The sequence below is a fragment of the Dipteris shenzhenensis genome, chromosome 7 (genome assembly GCF_047967505.1).
Source record: "Dipteris shenzhenensis isolate YYH24624 ecotype China chromosome 7, Dip_SZ_1.0, whole genome shotgun sequence".
NCBI classification, from domain to species: Eukaryota; Viridiplantae; Streptophyta; class Polypodiopsida; order Gleicheniales; family Dipteridaceae; genus Dipteris; species Dipteris shenzhenensis.
Window position 1 is genome coordinate 45,050,533 of NC_141602.1, and position 20,761 is coordinate 45,071,293.

Here is a 20,761-nt window from a genome sequence, read left to right on the forward strand (position 1 = left end):
GACAGCATGGAGCGCTTGGTACCTTCCAAGTGTGTGGCTGTTGACACTGACACGAGGGTGGATTCCATGGAAGGCCCTGGGGTCTCATGGTCAGATGGATGCTGGAGTTCAGAAAGGGACAGTACAGGATTACACAAGCGCTTGGTGGGTGCCTCAATGAGAGTTTGCTTTCAGAGCGAGCATTCAAGCAGTACAACAGTCTGGTATGTATTTGATATTCTGCATTTGAGCCTTTATAGCATGCTGTGGAGAGACTCTGCTCTTCATTTGTCTCAGGTGATAAGAGATTGGAAGGAATTGGCCTTCTTCGAAGGCAGAAGGGGAAGTATTGGTGCTTCTTCAAATCTTGGACGCAGATTGCTAGAAGGTGATGGACAAAGAGTACTGAAGCCAGAAGAGTACCTGCTTGAGAACTCAGCAAGAGTTCATGGTCCAGGTTATCTGGAAATATTCATCAGTTGCAGACCTTGCCAAAGGAAGGACGGGTTGAAACAGACCCTCAGAGCATGGTGCCTGGAAGACTCCAGGTTGTTCACTCATTATGAGGGGGAGGCTGGAAGATCGTGACGGCTGGATTGCTCGAGTTCAAAGGCGGGAACGTGACTGAAGGAGGTGGTACCAGGAGGTGCTACCAGAGATGGACCTGTGTACCAGGATGGTGTGCGGAAGCGGAACCGGACCTGGTGGAGCAGGAGCCACTGGATGAAAAGCCAGGAAAAGATTTCGACATCGAAGAGTTCCAGAGGACTACGACCAGGGAGTTACTAGAGCATCGTCATCGACGTGTTGGCATTGGGCCGAGATGTGTCGGTGAGAGGAGGTGTTGGAAAGGTCACCTCCCCATTTGTAAGCCCCCAAATGAGGAGTGTGTGGGGGAGGGAGACCTAGGGCAGAATGTGCCCAAGAGAGAAGAAAGAGAGGGGGCTGCCACATGGGCAGCACCTCACAGGATTGGGACCTGCAGATGGCGTCAGCATGGCGAGGGTAGTGGGCAGGTGAAGGGCCTGCAACAGACCCTGATGATGGCGCGGTACAGGCAGGTCAGGACAGCAGGATGTACAGGAGTACGGCGCAGGACACGTGGCTGGGAAGAGGACCTGGCAGAGGCACAGATATGGCAGGATGTGCAGGCCCAGATATGGAGCAGCAAATATGGCTGTCAGTGGGCAGAAGGCAGGCCTTATATAGGCTGGATCCCTGCCTTGAATGGAGGGCCAAAGGCCCTGGAAGTTTGGGCCAAAAGCCTTGGGTTGTGTGCCCTTATAGGGCTGGACCAGCCACAGACTGGTCGGCCAGTCTGCTGCAGCTGGTCGGTATTTTGCCAGCCCCCTTGGGGCCTATATAAAGAGGCTTGGGCCTCATTCAATGATCCAACAGTTCAGCAGAACCAGCAGTAGACAGGAGCAGCCAGAAGACATTTTCTTGGGCCTCATCTTGGAGGTGAAGGAGAGTAGAAGGTGTGCTGCAGACTGAGCTCTCAAGGGCTGAACCTTGGCTGTCTCTCAGGGCAGCAAGGTGTTGTGATCTGGACGGAAAGTCTACAGAAGCTCCAGGTGGAGCACGCGGACTCGAGTCTAGAGATAGCCAGCAGATAGGAGAAGGACCTTGTGGTAAGATCAGAGGACCACATCATTGGTGGGACTCTAGATCTGTCTCTTTTGTATTGTGTCCATATTTGTGGACGGAAATATATATATTTTGGTGGTTTCTCTATCTGGTTGGTTCATTGTCTATTGATGAGTCTGCACATCTATGTGACGCACATAAGTAAAGAAGTTTGTGATTCCACACCCACACCGCACACTGTGTGAGCTCCTCGGCATTACTATCAGTCTTCCGCTGCGTGTACCCTCTGTTGGGTATTTTCTAACAAGCCTTACGAGACTAGCCAGCGATCTCCATGGATGAGGACCTCACCTCACTACAGGTTGAGGAGAGGCGTTTTCTATTGTAGCAGCGGGATCAGGCCCGCAAGGAGGGGAAGTGGGCAGTAGTATGAGATGGACGACTCCTTACAGGCCCCCGTCGAGCACCCACCTCTCCTATTGCATAGGGAGGCGGGGTCTATGAGACTCAGACATCTAAGACCCTATCCTGTACCATCTGGAACTGTAATGGTACCTTATGGTCAAAACCAGGAAACTTCTCGGAATCCTATACAGGTCACGACATAGTCTTTTACATAGAGACACATCAGAGTCCAGACGACGGATACAGGAGGGGTTCGAGGGTCAGGAGGTCTGAGCCTTAAAAACTCCTACTTCATAGGGACTTCTAAAGAATAGCCGTCACATAGAGAGGTAATTGGCAATAGTCGCACCAATGGATCTTCACAAAGGACCCTTGAATGGGAGGAGGGGTGACCATTGATGAGGAGCTTGACAAGGGTGTAGTGGCATTCAAATAGCCATGAGTGCATAGGTAGAGCAACAACCTTTGATGGTGAGTTTTCCAAGACTAGAGTTCCACTCAAAGCTTTCTTTGTGGATTGTTTATCTTCCTTACCTGATTTTCTACAACATCGACCATTAAGTTGGTATTAGAGCTTCAAACTCATGAGCATGTGAGGCATATGGTAGGAAGGGTCCAGTAGTGTATGGTGTCAAAAGGCTCCAGCAAGTCAACCACGAGCAGTGAAATGCCCTCCAATTTCAGGCAAGATTGAGAGGCAGTGTCTACATCCCCAAGTGGATCTATAGCCATAGTGGAAGTGAAGGACCGAGAGTGGGAAGAAGAGAGCAAGAGAGTGAGAGTGAGAGAGACACAATAGTGCGGGTGTGAAGTGATGAGTGAGCCACACCACAAACTCACTTAAGTTTTATTAGGATTAGGTTTACCCTATGACTGTCTTAAGACAGTCATAGGTGTCCTAACTTTAATTCTTTAATATAAGGGTAGGCAATGTGCCTTTACCCCAACAACCTCCCACCTAAAGGCCAATGTGCCTAAAGGGGAGAAAAGAATAAAAAATACAGCAATATACAGTTACTGTATACAAGACCATAAAGTAAGAATGGTCTCATCCTAATCCCATGATGTGGCGGCAATGTGCAAACCGCTCTGTAGGCAAGCTCTTAGTGAGCAAATCTGCAGGATTATCATCAGTATGGACTTTCACAAGCTCTAGACGCTTGTCTTCCAGTACCTCCCTGATGAAATGATATTTCACCTCTATGTGCTTGGTCTTCTGATGAAAGACCGGATTCTTTGCCAACATGATAGCACTCTGACTATCACAATGCAGAACTGGCATATCTCTAGTAATGCCCAAATCTCCCACCAGCCGAGTAAGCCATATTGCTTCCTTGCAAGCCTCAGTGGCTGCAACATATTCAGCTTCTGTGGTTGATAGTGCAACGCATTTCTGCAACCGAGACACCCATGATATAGCACCTCCTGCAAATGTAAAAATATAACCGGTAGTAGACTTCCGGTTATCTGCATTCCCTGCATAGTCTGAATCTGTAAAACCATGCACCAATGCATCCTGCCTACCATAGCATATGCACAAGTCTTTGGTACCTTTGAGATACCTCAAGACACCTTTCACTGCTTCCCAATGCCGCTTGCCTGGATTTGCCATATACCTGCTGATGACTCCCACCGCAAAAGCAATATCCGGACGAGTGGCAACCATGGCATACATCAAAGATCCAACTGCAGATGCATACGGAATCTTGGCCATTTCAGCCTTATCATCATGTGATTTGGGGCTGTCCTTACTGCTGAGTTTTAAATGTGGAGGCAACGGGGTACTAATGGACTTCCCCCCCTCCATTTTAAACCTCTGCAGTACTTTGTCAATGTACTCTTTCTGTGACAGAAACAAAAGTCCCTTGGACCTGTCACGAGTAATACGCATGCCAAGAATATGATTTGCATCACCCAAGTCTTTCATGTCAAAAGACTTATGCAGTTGTTTCTTCAAAGCACTAATCTCATGCTGAGATTTACTGGCAATAAGCATGTCATCCACATATAGAATGAGTAGCATCAAACTGCCATCCTTTGCCCGTTTGGTGTACAAGCAATGATCGGTCTCACACCTATGATACCCTTGGGACTGCATGAATGCATCAAACTTCTTGTACCATTCTCTTGGCGCCTGCTTGAGTCCCTTTAACAGCATATCCCTCTGGCTGACTCATATAGATCTCATCATGGAGATCTCCGTGAAGAAAAGCTGTCTTCACATCCATCTGACATAAATCCATGTCAGCATGAGCAACAAGAGCCAACACTGCTCTCAAAGTAGTCATCTTGACTACAGGGGAAAAGATCTCATCAAAGTCAATGCCCTTCTCCTGCTTAAATCCCTTGGCAACCAATCTGGCCTTATACCTCGGTAAAGCATTGGAATCCACTTTGACTTTGTAAACCCACTTACATGGCAAAACTTTTCTGCCTGCAGGTAACTGCACCAAGTCCCATGTATCATTCTGAAGTAGAGAATCCATTTCTAACTGCATGGCTTTCTCCCACTTCTTTTTCTCTGATCTTCCCATATCTTCCTTGAAGCTGGAAGGCTCACCACAATCTGTTAGCATGATAAAATCAGCCACATTATTGGCTCCTGGAACAAACCTGGCAGGAGGCCGTTGTGCACGGGTGCTCCTCCTAACAAACTGTTCCGGATTAGGCTGCTGTCCAGCCTGTTCTTCATGCATAACAGGTGGCTGTACCACCGTATCTGGCTGTTCTACAGCCCCATCTGTTGGCACATCCAGTGGTGCATTATTGGCAAAATTTTCTGGCTGATTTTCAGCCTGTATACCCTCTTGAACAGGGTGATCTGCAGCAGCCTGCTGCTGCATATAAATGGGCAATCTGTGCTGTCCAACATCATCATAAATAACCCTCCTGTATTCCACAGGTTGCACGGGTTCCTTGTGTACACTATCTTCTTTAAAGATGACATCATTGCTGCGTATAATCTTCCGTTTAACGGGATCCCATAATCTGTACCCCATTTCACCTTCATCACCATATCCCATAAAGATGCATCTGATAGACTTTGGATCCAGTTTGGTGCGTAGATCTTTGCGTACATGAGCAAAGCACTCGCAGCCAAATACCCGTAAGTGCTTATATGAGGGTGGCTTGCCAGACCATACCTCCTCTGGCACTTTCAATTCCAAAGCCTTATTTGGTGACCTGTTAATAATGTGAACTGCTGTTTGCACGGCTTCTGCCCAAAAGCCATGGGGTAATGCAGCATAAGACAACATACATCGAACCTTCTCCTGAACAGTTCGATTCATCCGCTCACTTGCACCATTTTGAGATGCATTATGAGGGGCTGTGAGTTCCTGTTTGATGCCCTTAGCTTGGCAAAACTGCACAAAAGCATGTGACACATACTCACCCCCATTATCGGATCTGAGGCATTTCAGCCTACGTCCTGTCCGATTTTCAACCTGAGCGACAAACCTGTTGAAAGCATTTAGGGCATCTCCCTTATGCTTCAAGAAATAGACCCACACCTTACGTGTAGCATCATCAATGAAAGTAATAAAATATTTGGCACCCCCTAGTGATAACTGTGGCATCTCACACAAATCAGTGTGCACTAGATCAAGTGGTGCTCTATTCTGGGGAGTCCTCCTCTTATGAGGAGTCACAGAATGCTTGCCAAATATGCAATGATCACAAGTAGGCAAATCTGAAAATGAAAGAGACGGCAGATAACCCAAACGTGACAGTTCTTTCATTCCTTTAACAGACATGTGTCCCAACCGGCTATGCCACAATGAAACCTTTGGCAGCTCGGTTATGGCAACAACATGATTACCCACACTGGAAACATAAAGAGGGTACAAGGTATCACTCTTAAAACCCTCAGCCACTACTGTCTGGCCATCAGTAATCACCCATTTGGAATCCCCAAATGTGGTGTGGTAACCACTGTCATCCAATAAGCCAGTGCTAATCAGATTTTTCTTGATTTCCGGCACATGGCGAACACCATCAAGCATAAATGACTGTCCATCAGGAAATACTATCTGTATACTGCCAATCCCTGCAATTTGACATGCAGTTGTTCCCAAGATGAACAACTCCATGAGTACCTGTGTAGGAAGTAAACCACTCCCTGTGAGGTGTAACATGAAAAGAGGCACCTGAATCCAAGAGCCAGGTGTGCATGTCATGGCCATCAATAACCAAAGCATGTGCTATTACAGCAGAAGAGCATAAAACATCATGTATGTCACTGTCACTGTCCTCTGCTGCAACATTCACTGCATCTAACTCAACTAGCGTGGCCTTGCCTTTGCCTTTGCTTGCATTTCCTGCATCCTGTGATTCAGCCTTCTTGGCTTTCTGATCCCGTATGAACTTGAAGCACTTCGACTTCACATGTCCCTTCTTGCCACAATAAAAGCATTCAATGTCCTTTTTGCCACGGGACTGACTGCGGGATTTGGACTTACTAGCAGATTTCCCCTTCTGCTGAGTCCTGCCTCTATCCTGTACCTGCAAAGCATTTGAAGACTTGCTGCCCGCATTATTCTTCCTGCTCATCTCCTCCATAAGAAGAGAGCTCTCTACATCAGCATACATAAGAGTAATATTCGAATTAGACAGGGTGGTCTTGAAAGTGTCCCAACTCTCAGGGAGGGTACACAACAAGAAAGTGGCCTTGAACTCCTCATCAAGATTCAACCCCTGTGCAATCAGCTGTGTAAAGATAGCATTAAACTCACTCAAGTGTGAGGTCATAGCTGTACCTTCCTTCATGCGAAGATCGACCAGCTTTTTCAGCCAATAAACCTTACTGGCTGAGCTCTTTTGGGCATACAATTCCTCTAGTCTCTGCCATAGACCATAAGAGGTCTTTTCAGCCTGTACATTGAACACAAGAGTGTCTGAAATAGTGAGCATAATAGCTGCCCTCGCAGACAAATCAAGCTCTTCCCAATCATCAGCTGCCATATCAGATGGCTTGACACCCTTTACCCTTATGGGCTTAGCAATCTTCTTTAACAGAAGAACATTCAAGCACTGTTCTGCCCATAATGCATAGTTATGTGCTCCTTCCAGTTTCTTTATGTTCAGAATTGAAGAATCACCTCCTCCTGATGCCATATCAGATGAGGAAAGTACCTGACTCCCTGGAAGTAAAAAAAAAAAGAATAATAAAGTTCTGATTTCTCAGAAAAGTCTGCTCTATTCAAGAGCCAGTAGCACTCTCAAAAGTGCTGTTTTTACTGTCAGTAAAATCTGCAGCAAAACAGTAAATGTCCCTGCAAGTACTGTACCTTCTGACAAACTGTTCTGAGCTCAAAGAGGCATAAAAAACAGTAATTTCAGACTGCTGCTGCTGCTCAACAAGAGCTTAACAGTGCATAATTATCTGACAAAACCACTCAGACGGCTGTAAACACTGCTGTACTGACTGTACTGACTGTACTGATCACTTCTCCCACCTCAGATGAGGTATGTCACTGTCTCAAATTGCAGAAAATACTTGACTGACACCCCAAAAAAAACAGTAAATGACTCTTCAGCCTGTTACAAAACCTGCAACAGTAAATGGGATAAATCCCAAGCAATCACCCTTATACCAAGGGGAGAAAATGCATCTGAAGATCTCTGTCGGTAACCCAAGTGCAATCAAACAAAGTCTGGGCAAAAGCCCCTTGATCTGACACCTGAATCAAGTGGAGAACACCTCAACAATGAGGTAGCATGCAATATGAAAATCTCTCTGACTCTTGTACCTGACAATGTGCAAAGCATAGACTGCCTCTGTGTACTCAGTAACAACACAAACCACAAAGTACAAACACCCAGAAGAAAATCTTTTGAGCACTGTCAACGATGGGCAGTTAGGGACCGAGTAAACTCGATGCGCCCTGACCAAGCGTGGCTCAACTGAGATTTTCAGAGTGTGTACAAAGAATGTGACCTGCAACAAATGTCACCAAATGCACTGCGGAAACAAAACAGATGTGTGCTCCCTGGCTACACACTGCCTCAAGGCATACAAAGCACCAACTGCCAGGCAAAAGCCCTATGATCTGCTCACCCGAAAACTGAGATTCAATCCCAGTAAAAGCATATATCCACTGTCAGATACATAACCTGATATCTGCTCTATTTTCTTCGAAAAACGAGATTTTATTCTTCTTCCTCCTCGAATGCTACCTAGGCCTGCGTGCCTAGATGACTGACGCAGCTCCCAAAAAAAAACGAACTCCTCCCTGTCGCAGTTTCCAAGGAAACAGTACGGCGTCGTCCGTACTGACGGACGCCTGTACGGCTATGGTACGGAATCCGTACAACAGGTACGGATGTCCGTACCTGAGAGCGCGCTGCGCGCTCTGATCCCGCACAACCTGCGCTGACCCTGCGCAGGCTAGCAGCTAGCAGCTGCTGTGCCAAAAAGACCCGCGCTCAGCTCGAATCGAACGCGTGCGCCTGCGCCCAGATCTGCTCGCCGTCGCACGCTCTGCTCGCCTCCGCACTGCCTTTGCGATGCGATGCCGCCCTGCACCACAGCTCGTTGCTCGAGCTCCGTTGACTGCTGCGCAGTCCGTCCGTACGACTGTACGGACAACGTACGGTCGTACGGCGCTGTCCGTACGTCCGTACGGTAAGGGTAGTAGGCGAGGGAGAGGAAGCTTGAGAGGGGAGGCTCTGATACCAGTTGAAGGACCGAGAGTGGGAAGAAGAGAGCAAGAGAGTGAGAGTGAGAGAGACACAATAGTGCGGGTGTGAAGTGATGAGTGAGCCACACCACAAACTCACTTAAGTTTTATTAGGATTAGGTTTACCCTATGACTGTCTTAAGACAGTCATAGGGTAAACCTAATCCTAATAAAACTTAAGTGAGTTTGTGGTGTGGCTCACCTTAAGACAGTCATAGGTGTCCTAACTTTAATTCTTTAATATAAGGGTAGGCAATGTGCCTTTACCCCAACAGGAAGCACCCATCAAGGGCAGACTGTCCATCTTCTTCTACTCCATACAGTCTGCAATGGGGGCTGTTCGCTGAAGCTGCTCGAAGCTATAGTGAAAACTGAAGCTGACAAGGAATAATGGGGAAATAGGGCCTTATATAGGCTGCTGCCCCCCGTTGCCCCCTGGATATCAGTTGACCTGGCTAGTGTGTAGATAGCAAACCCTGCTCTTGCCCCTGATTGGACCCAACCTGCTTGCTAGACAATCTGTCGCCAATATGAGCCTGTGTGCTGCTGTGGGCGTGTCTGCAGGCACTAACCTAGCTGCTGACACAAGTGTTGATGTGGCTCCCTCTATGTAGCCATACGGCTGTCCTTGCTGCTGATTTGTCTCATGATGATGTGGCAGCTTGCTTGGATGTCACATGGACCTGTTTGCTGGGCTCCTGTTGACAAAGCGATGCGTGCCTGCTGTCCACGTCTCTGCTGCTCCTGCTGCCCTGGAGGCAGTCATGTCCATGGGCTGGAGCATTATGCCCACGACACCTCCACACACAGATATACCTTTGTAAGACTAGAATATATCCAATTGTACAAATCCTGATTTTTGTTGTTCCAAAGTCCAAATTTCTACAAAGAAAATAAAAGAGAAAACGAAAGAGAAGAAAAATGAGGGAACTTTTTTTTTTTTAAAAACAAAAGGTAGACATACTTAGCAAGCAAAGCAACACTTATGTCGTCATCAGTGCCCAAGCATAAGCAGTGATACTGGGTTTCTAAAGACCCGGGGAGTCTCTTGGGAAAACCCAGTGCTTACTAAAATACATCAATTAAACAAAAAGAAAGATAAAATGAAATAAAGAAGAAAAGAAGAAGGTGAGTAAGCAAAAATAAAAAAACAAATCAAGAAACAAAATCAACCAAAAAACAGGAATAAAATCTCTCTCTCTCTCTCTCTCACTCTCTCTCTCTCTCTCTCTAACCACTTACACTTATGCACCACTTCCTACAAAGATGCAAATTTACATTCCTAACTTAGAAAGCACATGCATACTCAATTAAACTCTCTTTTCAAACTACAAGGAAAACGGGCTATTCAGCTCCCCGCTTTTTGTTTTCAGCTTATGTCCAATCATTCTAAACATGCCTAAGGCCGATACACCGTATATACCTAGATGAATCCAAGAACAATCCCAAACTCATCCTCTAAAAACACAACGTACTTTTTCATTATTTTTCTTGGATTATACCTCGTGTATTAGAAAAGTCATCAAATTACTACAATGAGTAATAAAAGACTCCTTAGTTGTACAAAGACGGGAAAATCTATGGAATTGGGACACCTCTACACACACATGCCTCTTTCCATATCATAATCTACCTCAACCACGCTCATGCAATTCGCGCAGAGGGGAATGAGGATTATCAGTATGCACGAGCCACTTGGTCATTTCACTATCATGGCATGTCTATACATTACTTCCCTCCATACTGATCCTCTCAAGATGGCCCTGCATTCCATTTGAAACACCAAGAAATTCATGGAAAAACAGACCACCTATGGAAGATGCACATTCAACAGGCATGGGTCTACCCCACCACCAAAATAGCATCCTACTTTGAGCACTCCCTTCACCTAACTAAGGATGATTTCATCCAAGCACCACAGTGCTTGTAAGTTCACTCCCGCATACACTCTAGATCGAGGTCAGCTTCTAGATATAGTCTTTTCAATTCCATATCAACGCAAGCTGCGAGAAAAAGGTCACAGACATCAGCGAGACTTGAGATCATGCACTCCATGTGATTTATGGTCCTGGCAGAGACCATGTGTTGATGAGATGCCCAACATAAGACAAGATGTGAGGCCGATAACATTGCTTGTTTGCCCGAGGGTTTCTAGACATGAGTCAAATCATCGACTACTCGGATTAATGTTGTGTTGCCCTCTTTGTAGATTTACGAGGCCTGCAACCAGAGAGCAAGCACTCACAGATTCTTCATGAGAGCCCACATAGAGTGGATACACCGTAGGAAGCTGAAGACGGAGCCCGTTTTCCACATAAGGTCAGACACAAGATGCTCAAGTTCTCGCCACATCCGAGGCAACCACCACGACACCATGTCATCCCACAAAGCCAAGTGTTCAATCCTACTCACCAGCGGAGAGTATGCCAACACCAGATGCCTAACATTATCCAGACCACAGTGCTCACTTATGTGTAGTGTGTCTTTGTTTTTGGCCTACCACAAGGAGGCCTAAGTGAAGGCAACGCTCAGTAGAAGCGAAAATACATGTTTATTTAATTCATTTTGGCCACGTTTTTGCTCGATGGTGATTGGTGCATGCCCCCAACATTTTTACTCTCTCTCTCTCTCTCTCTCTCTCGTCCCTTTCAATTTGCCCTCTCTCTCTCTCTCTCTCTCTCTTCGCTTTCAATTCATCATCTCCGCCCTCTTCCGCTATTTGGATCTCTGGCAGACCTTATGAATGATTTATTATCATTCACCTTGTTTTTATTCAGTTTCAGTTTCAAACTTCATCAAATTCATAGCGGTTTAGTTCTCCAAGACGTCTCTCTCTCTCTCTCTCTCTCTCTCTCTCTCTCTCTCTCTCACACACACACAGGAAACGTCACTACAAAACAAGATCGTCCCTATTTTTTAACACCATTAACAAGGTTTCACAAAGATTGAATATTCCCAGGCCCTTCGCGCTCTCTCTCTCATACCAACACAGGAAACGTCCCTACAAAACAAGATTTTGAACACCATAACATGAGAATGTAAACTGAATAGTCGCAGGCCCTTCTACAACACGTTTATGGAGACTTTGTAGGCTCTCAACTGCGCAACGGTGTTTGTACCCCCTTTGAAAAGCCACGAGTGGAGGGTTTCTTGTCACCTCTTTCTATGTCGCCGAGTGAGCCATGTGAGAGTGGAATGCGATACAAGCCAGTAGCCATGCAGGTGCGGCAGGCTGTCTGGAAGCGAAATGCGCTGCTGAAAGCCTTGTTGCAAGGCTGCAGGTTGAGCATGGAGATGTTTAAAGTGAATCTGCAGCTGGATCTGAACGACATTGGCTGAGAATGCGAGCAGCCCCGCCATTCTTCCGCTAGTTTACTAAGTGGGTTACTATTGCAAATGGCAGGAAAGCGTGGGCACGACAATATGTGCAAAGCCAAAGAGGTATCCAGCAACACACAGACAGTATCGAATTGTTGAAAAGAAAATTCTGAATTAAACCGCTTGTTGTTACGAGCTCGACTCAGCCTCGTTCACACCAGGAAATAGATTTGGAAGGTCAACGTCAGCCTCGTTCACAGCAGGAAATAGAGTTGGAAGATCTCCGTCTCCTTTCATAGTTGGAGCAAATGGAATGGGGCTCTCATGTAGCAATGGCCCCCGAGTCGGTGGCCTTCATGTCTCGATAACAAATCTTTTGTGTCAGTGTTCGGGCTCACGACGACAACAGCCCTTCACATCACCTTTTGAAGGACAAGGGGCAGGTGGTGTAAACCAAGTCTCAAATGTCATGCAACTAGATGTCCTTGCTATCAGCTATAACTTTAGGCCATTTAGAGGTGGTCCCCGTGCAATGAAAATACAAGGGGTCTCTGCTCATAATCATCGGGCGTCAATTGGTTGCATTGTTCAAGGCCCCATGGTGGGGCAAAAATCCTCAACAGCTCCACAATTCACAATTGTCAAGGACTGCAAACTCCTCTATAGCTCTTCAACTTGTTCATCAAAACCAAATATGTAGTGGATTTAGCAGAGTGGGCAATAGGGGGTGCCCTAGGAAATCCAGTAACTAGCTCCAAGGTTTGCATGACAAGCTGGATCGCCTCTACATGGAGTCTTGAGCTTTGGATCAACATACTAGAAGAAGCGGCAAGCATCGGTCCATGGGGAACGGCTCTTGCAAACTACCAGAAGCTACCCAACAAGTGCCCATTGTTGGAGCATGGGAGGGGGCCAATGTGCAGACTCTTTACATATACATTGCTAGCGTGAATCCTAAACGAACGGCTTAGAAGAACCCTCGCAGTGAACATGTAATCCTTGGCGAAACCTTGGCGAGACATTGGCAGTGAAGGTGATTGGTTCGCCATCCCCCCTGTCCATCATTTGGCTCTCCCCAGGCAGGACATGGAATCCATGTCAGAGTGTAGAGAAAGGTCAGGGATTTGAGTGTGTAAAGCTTTGCCTACCCACCATGATTTTGGTAGCCTCCCATTCATCGAAATGGTTGCCCAACTTTGGGAGCCGTTTGGTCTTTAAATGGTCTGCCAAAAAAGGGCAACGACAACTCATAGACTAGAGTGTCTCCCTACCCAAGCAGCTGCCATAGTTCAAAGCTTGACGGATGATTCTTTGCTGCCTGTCAGCATAGGCATGAGTAGATGAGCCTCTCATCATTGACCAGGGGTGTTTGAGTGAGTGAAAAAAGAATTTCTATCATAATATTTTCTATTGAAAGCAATGGTATCAAGTACCTATAGATGCTAGAAACTAGGTTGTGAAAAACTTAATGTCAAGTTCTCATGGATACATGGGTAGCCCTCTAGCAAAGAGCACTAGCTAGACTATAGCATGGAGCCATACATCTTCACATCCTCATGATGATATTCCAGTCATGACTACGAATGAGATCCGTGAGTGGAAAGAAAACCTACTTTAACCCGTCATTTCCAAAGGCTACGTATTGGTTAATGACACTGGCTAGAACCTCATTGGCCTTGAGAAATTAGACACATATGCGTTACACACATCTTTTTATAGCAATCATATGGCTTTTTGGGTCACATGAGACAATTACAAAAATAAGAGAAAACTTGTCAAATAAATTGGATATAAAATCCTAAGCATCAAAATTCTTTCGCGGATAAAATTGTTTATCATCCTTATTTTCACGATCCAGTAGGTCAGGTTGCATTTGCCATCTTATTCTCCATCTAGCTTTTCTAGGCACCTAATATCTCGATGCACCCTAACAAATACATGCTTGCAAATCTAGTGTCCACCTCGGCTCATATTGTACCAAAACGGTATCCTTTACCAATCCATGCCATTTTGCAAAGTATCCCCAACAAGTTAGGAGGAGTGGCCGCTACATGTCCAGTCAAGCATTTGTTGATGATACAAATGATTATGCTACTACTTGTTATTGCTGATTGCTGCCATTATGGGATGCATTTGTGTGGGGACCATGTTTGTTCTAGTCTTTTGTAGTTCATATGAGCCCTATGTGGGTAGGTTCTTTGTATTGCTCATGTCTTTTTACTTTTTGGTGGTTGTGCATTCTCCCCTATTCAGCTCAAAAGGGGAACATTGGCTATTATGATCCTCTCAGGTGACCTAATTGTCATTTTATGTCTTATTTTATGTGTGATATGGTCCAAAGGGGGTCAAAAGATTTTATGTATTATTTTATAACATACATTACATTAATTTTGGACTCTGCAATGTCCAAATTCATTTTCATAAGTACTTTTGGACAAAATTTTATAAAAAACCATGATTGAAAAAACAAATTAAAACAAAAAAGTAAGCCGACTTTGAGAGTTTTTTAAAGCAAATAAAATTAAAATTATGAAAAGGGAGTCAGCAGGATGAGAAACGGGTGGTGAGGTAGGGGGAGAGGGGAGTCGATTAGGGAGAGAGGTGGGTGAGGGGATGGAGGAAGAAAGGGGGTGTCAGTGAGGGAGAGGGGATGAAGGGAGAGAGGGGGTGGTATGTAGAGAGGGGGGCTCCAGCTAGGGAGAGAGGGGTGAGGTGATGGAAAGGGGGAGGGGTTGCAGCGAGGGAGAGAGGGGGAGACGATGGAAAGGGGGAGGGGCTGTAGTGAGGGAGAGAGGGGGGCGCCAAGTAGGGAGGGAGTGAGGAGAGGGACTGGCAAGAGGAGGGGGGCTTGCAAGGAGAGGGGGTTGGCAAGAGGAGAGGGAGGGTAGCTAGGGGGTGGCGTAGGGAGGGAATGAGGAGAGGGGATGGCTGCAACAAGGAGGGGGGCTGGCAAGAGGAGAGGGGGGCATAGCAAGGGGGTGGCGTAGGGAGGGAGTGCGGAGAGGGCTGGCTGCGAGGAGGGGAGCCGCTACCATAGGGAGAGGGGGGAGGCCACTAGGAGAGAGGAGGACAGCTAGGGGGTGGCAAAGGTGGGGAGGAAGGTGTGTAGGGGGAGTAGGTGTAGAGTGAGGATGGAGTGGGAGAGGGAGGTAGGGGACTGTAGAGAGTGAGGAGGTTGCTGAAAGAAGCCAAGAGAAAGCACCACAAAGACCTTCAAATTGCCAAAGGAAAGACAAGAGGAAGAAGGGAGAGGAGATGCTAAATATAGCGAGGAGATGCTAACTTAGCAAAGAGCTGCTAAAATATAGCAAGGAGATGCTAAACTTAAGAGAGGAGATGCTAAACTCGGCAAACTTTGCTCAGAGCGCTAGGGAGGTTAGCGCTAAAATTAGCAAGTTGACATGGGGTGGAAAGAGAAGAATTGTGTAAGAGAGAGGTGGGGGTGGGACAAGGGGTGGAAAGAGAAGGTGTTTGTAAGAGAGAGGAAGTGACCAAGCTGCCTACGTTTGTAACATGGATTCGGGAAAGAAGCAAACTACAAATGAATGATGCACCATACCAAAATCAATATCCAAACATGAAGGTATGGGTTGTTCCATATCCCAAAGTATGCAAACGCGGATATCTCTATTCAAAAGTAGGAAATCTTGCTTGAGGAGATGCAGAACTTTCCCCAACAAAGTTGCGATCGAGGAAATATGATGTTTGAGGTAATAGAGCTAAAATCATCCTGATTCATTGCTCCAAGTTGTTTGACTAATTTTGATGCAACGCCAATTAAATCTTTAAATTGTATTGGCTCAATGCTTTGATTTGTTGGCTTCAACTGATGTTAAGCTTATTTGCAGTGTCCTAGTAGAATTTGATTTATTTAGATTAGCTTTGGTAGTTCCTTTGATTCTTTATAGGTTTTTGGGCTTAGATGATGCTTGTGATTACATTTACCTGCGTGCCAGTTGGTTTGCCTTCTCATGCATCTAATATGGATTCTTAGTTAGATGGTGTGTTGGTTCCAACATGGTTTGCCAATTGGATTGAAGTGTCTTCTATTTATTAGGATGGAAGGTGGTTAGTTCCTTTTTGGGCCTCGTGCAATGGCCCGACTATTCAACCTAGCTATTATGAGAGGCGACTCTAGTCGTTCCCACCAATAGTATGCAATAGAGCTAGTTCAGTGAGATCGGTAGGATCGTTGGCATTGTGGATCCCTCTTGTTGAGAGTCTTCTAAGGGGAAAAAACTCAGTCAAGGTTAGAGCTTGCCAGTTTGGTTCAATATAAGTAGTTTTTGATTTGGTTCTCTCTTTGTGTTGACCATGTCTTACTCTCTTGTTATTTTCTGTGTTATTTGAAAGTGTGAGCAGAGTGATTATTTCAGGTTATGATAAAAGAAGCATTGCATTATGTGAGTGTAAAATGTGTTTCACACTTTGACTCCTCTCTCTATGTCAACCATCTCTTGCCCTCTTGTTATTTCATGTGTTATTTGCAGAGTAATTGTTTCGAGTTATGATAAAGAAGAATTGAGTTGTGTGAGATGTATTTCATACTCTGAATTCTAATACTGGTATTAGATCCACACGTTTTAGGTTTTGTGAGAAGTTGTTGAGAGGTTCAAACGCGGTCCTTGTGAAGATAGTTTGTTGAGGATTGTGAAATCTTGTTGAGGTGATAGCATGGATACATGGTCGAAAAAAGATAAGCCAGCTATGCTCGAGCATTCCTTATTAAAACATAATCGATGTAATTTTCCATCATGGCAACTGTCAGTTCGGCTTAATCTCATAAAGAAATATCTCTGGGGGGTCATGTTGAGATATAAGAAGAAGCTACAAACAACCAAGGGACCAAGAAGATTCAGGCTTGAGAGTTAAGTCATAAACAGGCTTTGGGACGCTTGGTCATGCTCCAGGGGACAACTATGTAGATGTTTAAAAAAGAATTCACTTGGCTTTGCATTTTTGCGTCAGAGTATGGTAGGGCATGTTCTTTATAGTATTCATGTCCCTAGCCACATGGCCCTTATAATCACAATTATTGATAACTTTTAATCATTATTATGTGTTGTTGGATATGATTTGCACACCAAAGACCTATAAGTTGTGAATACACAATGGTCTAATAAATTGATTTAGGCCATGGCAAGTCAATTTTCTTTTCGTTTTTACAATTAAAATACATATGCAAGGCCCCATTATTATTAGAGATTATTTACAACAGTTTACAAATTGTTCATATGGTTCCATGTGACATTTATCACTTTACCCTGATAAGCTTTTCATAGGGTAAGCATATGGAGTGGACTAACAAGTTCCTCATGGGCTACTTTTTGAATGCCACACACAAATAGTAGTATGCGCAATGCCCCACCACCATTGGAATTCATTCAACCATTCCAAACCCTTAGTACACACATCATATTTAACATTATGCAATGAAAGCTTTATAGGGTTAAGTATTTAGGTCCTAGGATGGATTAAGGAGGCTTATTTGAGATGAAACTTTCATGGAGGATCAATGCGTATTTGATGCATCGACACACTTGGAGTGAATTTTCACTTTTACCAAAATGTACTTTTTGATAATATTTTCAAATATCCTATATCTTAAGCATTGATATATCGATATAATATTGGATATGAGCATTGATATAACGTGGATATAAGCATCAATTTGGCCTTAAAAGAAGTATTAAAAAAGCATCAATAATACCATTGAAACAATTTTTATAAAAAAGCTTGATGCTTATATCGATGATGTGAATCTATTTTTTATGCTTATATTTGATGACACTTTTCCTAAATAGGTAGCCTACCCGTCGTGATGCTCAGTCTCTCTTCTACTTTGGACAAGCTACCTTGTCTCCATCCTCATCCTAAACCCCTCTCCAACAACTTGTCCCCCTTCTTTCCACACTGAAGATGAGCTAGGCATTTAGAGACTGACTCCACTCCAAAGATGATGATGAAAGGCTACATTTTTGTTTTGTGTGAAAGTTTTTCTTGTAGTTTTCTTCCTTTCCTTCTCTCCCCTCTCCTTTCCCTCCTTTTGTTCCTACTCACCCCTCTCCTTTCCATCTTTTCATTTCCTTCTCTTTCCTTTTCTCTTATTTTGTGTTGAATGGTTTCCCTCTTCCTTCCTTCTCACCCTTCTTCTCTTATTTCTCCCTCTTTACTCCATCTCTCGTCCCTTTCCTCCTTCCTTCTCCCCTCTTTGTCCTCTCTTTCTTCCTTCTTTCTCCCTTCTTTCTCTCCTCTTTCCTCCTTCTCTCTCCTCCTCTCTTCCTTCCTCTTTTTATGGGAGATGGAGCAAGAGCACGAGAGGTCTATGAGCATGTGGTCTTAGTCTCATGCTAAGGCATCACTATATAGTTTTGGTAGTTGAGTGATGTTGATGCTTTATTTTCCACTTTATAAATTATTTAAAGAGATGTGAGAATGAGTGGAGTGGATCATTATAAGCACCATGTTTATGAATCATAAACACCTTGCTATGGCTTGTGAGTACAATAATATTGGGATCATAGGAAATAGGGAGAATGAGTCATATAAACAGTGGGTATCCTACATCCATATGTGCTCAAAAATGTAAGAAAGTCCATGCACTAGGCATGTAAAAGGAACATAGAGGAGTGTAGGTTCTTAATGAAACTTATATAGAATTTTTATGTGGACTTGACATGGGGAAATTAGGAGTACATGAAGACTTCAACTCAACTTGGCTCTTGTTCTTTGCATAGTCAAATGCTAGAAAAGGATATTTTGAAGGGTTTTGTGAAAAAACAGCCTAAAGAGACATAAATGCTAACATATAAGCTTATGTGATCAATGAGAAAATGATTGTATAGACATCATAAGTAAATGAATGGAGGGTAATGATGAGCAAGAGTTCCACCATTATTGACATGCTATTGCAACTCTCATATTCTCAAACCTCTTCTTTGAGACTCATCTTCCTTCCAAGTGCATGATTTTATGCTTAATGGCTATTGTCTATGTGTTTGAAACTTTCCTCTCTTGATTAGTGCTATTCCTCTCTTGGGTGCTTGTAATATCTTTTCCTTCTTGATGTATTGAGGCTATTGGTATGCAAACAAATGCACTTTCATCCTTCATGCCCATGAGGATCATATTTAATTTATTCCTTTGAGTCTCCCTTTCTTATTCTTTCTTCTTATATAAAATCTCCTTTTGAAAATAGAAAAGCTCTTTCCATTCAACTACTTTTGGTAGAATTTCATAAGATGCTTATTTTAGACACTAGTGCAAATTGTTCCCCCTTCCTTCAAGATCCATGGGTATTGGATCATGAACAATGATTTTTAATGGAGAATTTTAGAAAATCTAGGACTTGTTTGGGTATTGGGTGACCATGGCATTCAAAAAGTCTTAATCACAAAAACAATGATTGTTGATCCCTGAATCCAAATGGGGTCATGTCATATGTTGATTTAAATGAATATGTTGACATAAATATTGTGTTTGTTGCACCATTTAGTAAAGTCAAATTTAGAAAAATAAGCATTTATATAAATTATGGCTAATTTTTAGGAAAATAAGAAAGGAAAATAAAACATTTATATAAATTATGGCTAATTTTTGCCATCAAATTTAGGGCAAGGCCGCCCCTTTTTAGGCTATCATTTCTCAAGGGTAAGGATGGCAGGAGAGCTCACTTAGCCTATCATTTTTCAATGGGGCCTTTATAAAAAAAAGGTCTTGATAGATCACCCTCCGCAATGTAATGAGAAAGTAGTTCCCATCATTGTTCGATCCCCCTTTTGTAAAATTGTCATAATTTTTGCTTGATGCTCTTTATGAAGACCTCTTCAAGTCCCATGCAATGCACTCATTTGTCTAACATTTTTTGAATTTAAATATATAATTCTTTGTGTTTGACTATTTATTTCAAAGATAGTTTTGGAGATGGTTCTATTCCCTCTTCAATAAGATGCACATAACAATGTGACACAATGCTCCTTTTTCTAGCAAACTTACATAGTTGTAAAGTAATTTCTAAGATGCATCCCTAAATATCGGGTTCAAGCTATTTTCTACAAAACGTTATAGGCCTCATTCTCTTACAAAATTTTGAAAGATAGTTTTGCACTTGTTCATGAGGTATTGTTGAAGAGCAAAACTATCTTCATTTGAGCTTTCCTTCATTTGATGCAAGGGCCACCTCATAGGGTTGCCTCCATCTAATATGTGTCCATATAATTCGCCTCCATTTGATGTGGAGGTGTTCTTGTAGTCTTTAACTTACTCCTTAGAGATGAGGTAGTGAACACTATTAGTTCACTAATTACTTCTCAAGCTAGTGTTTTAACAAGAACATATCTCTTGATGATCTTGGGGCATATGTGTCTTTGAAATGGGCAAGGAGCCAATGGAAGACACTCCCTCTCGAGAGAAGTTGATTGTGAGCCACCATAGAGAGTCTACTATAACTCATGCTAATGGAGTCCCTATGGCTCCACCATCACAAGTTGCCTCTATTGAATATGACATATCCCACTATAGCTCCTATCTTTCTCATAATTGCAATTTGCCTAGCATACTCTTGCATCCTTATAGTCTTACTCAGATTCTAGTCCCATGACACAAGTTGAGGTGGACACAAGTATTACAACCAATATCACAATTGGTGACATTGTTGCTAACAATGCCTCTAGAAAAGAAATGGAGGCAATATTTGGTGTTTTTCGTATGCTAAACATCCACATTGAGTGGAAGCAACTATTATTTTTTCAATAATTTCATTTGAATTTGAGAATAACATGATGATTATCATT

At 43.8% G+C, this 20,761-nt stretch overlaps 1 pseudogene across 1 annotated transcript in view; it reads right to left on the bottom strand.

The window, feature by feature from the left end:
• Nucleotides 1-12,170, bottom strand: part of LOC147900410 (pentatricopeptide repeat-containing protein At2g27610-like) — a 37,740-nt pseudogene extending 25,570 nt beyond the window's left edge. Inside the window, exon 1 of the transcript XR_015541306.1 lies at nt 11,809-12,170. The product of XR_015541306.1 is annotated as a pentatricopeptide repeat-containing protein At2g27610-like (transcript). The remainder of the gene's footprint in view (nt 1-11,808) is intronic.
• Between the last annotated feature and the right edge of the window lie 8,591 nt (nt 12,171-20,761).